Source organism: Solanum tuberosum, unplaced genomic scaffold (assembly GCF_000226075.1).
Source record: "Solanum tuberosum cultivar DM 1-3 516 R44 unplaced genomic scaffold, SolTub_3.0 scf00676, whole genome shotgun sequence".
Lineage (NCBI taxonomy): Eukaryota > Viridiplantae > Streptophyta > Magnoliopsida > Solanales > Solanaceae > Solanum > Solanum tuberosum.
Window position 1 is genome coordinate 6,760 of NW_006239593.1, and position 1,418 is coordinate 8,177.

The following is a 1,418-nucleotide window of genomic DNA, read 5'->3' on the forward strand; positions in this document are numbered from 1 at the left end:
TAGGTCTAATTTTTCTAATCCTATTTCGTTTATAAGAGTTTCTTCTTCTGAATCAGACGAATCTTGTTGTCTTCCTTCTAAAGCATCTATGCTTATTACCGAATATATGCTTTCATTATCTGACATGTATTCGTCTACATTTATCAGGGTTTCTTGGAAATCTTCTATAAGTTGGGCATTTCGTGTTCTACTATTATTTCTACCTGGACAAGTATTGGCTAGATGTTCTTCACTTCCACATGTAAAACAAGATAGTCTATTTTTGTAAATTCTATTATTACTATGTTTTCTTACATGTCTATCCTTATTTAGATAAGGTTTTCTTGCCGCGGATTTTCTTAGGTAATACCTTTTCTTAGGTTTGTAGTCTTGGTTATTTTGATACGTCTTTTTGTATTTCCTTTTGGGTGTATTTTGATCATAGCTTTGCGTCGTATATATATTCTTACAAAAACCCATCTCGTTTTGTTTTAATTGTTTTTGTATTTGTATATTTGTACATTTTTCTTGTAATATTTCCATAATATGTTGTATTTTATGTCCAATAGACCAGCTAGTATTAGGGTTTTGTATTACTCCCTCTCTTTTACTCCATCTTTCTTCTATTTCTCTTCCTAAGGCTCCGGAAAGTTTGTTAAAAAGCTTTTTTCCCAAGCTTTGGTCAAACGCATTACCGCTTATTGCACAATAATAAAAATAGTCTTTTAAAAAGTTCTTTATATGGCTCCAATTTGTGATACTAAGTTGTTCTAATTTTATTAATGCATTCTTTTGTAATACTACTAATCCACTATTTGGATCTTCTCCTGTTATTAGGCTGTGTATTTTATTAGTAAAATTATACGGGTTTGGTCCCATATTTACAAGCTCTTGGAATTCTTGAGGGTAGGCTACTTTGTACGCTTCCCATACTCCTTTGATTGACTCTCCTAAAAAGGTTTCCATGTATCTATACATAGTCTCTGCATCTGTTTCACTATAATGATGTATGTAATCTGCTACCACTATTCCTTTCCATACGTCTATTACTGAGTTCCATAATTGAGGGTCATGAGCTGCTATATTTAATATTTTTCCTCTATCTCCTCCGTCTTGAAGTTTGATAGGGGCTTCTATTGGCATTCTTATTCCTATTGGTCTAACCATTTCTGGTTCTGTTGCCGGATCTTGCCTAAATACCCGGTGTCGTGGTAAATTACCTATCGTATATTCTACTGGTGTTATAGGGGTTGTCTTCTGGAAAGGACTTGAACTAGAGGAAGCGGTTTCCATGAATTCTTTTAAACTGCGTGTTGTCTCATCATCGCTTTCTTCTTGTCTATACCCATAATTATCTATTCTAAAATTGCATTCTTTAAAGTGTTTTTCTACTGTAGAAATTTCCATTTCTCCTAATTTACAACCTTTACATTTAAATA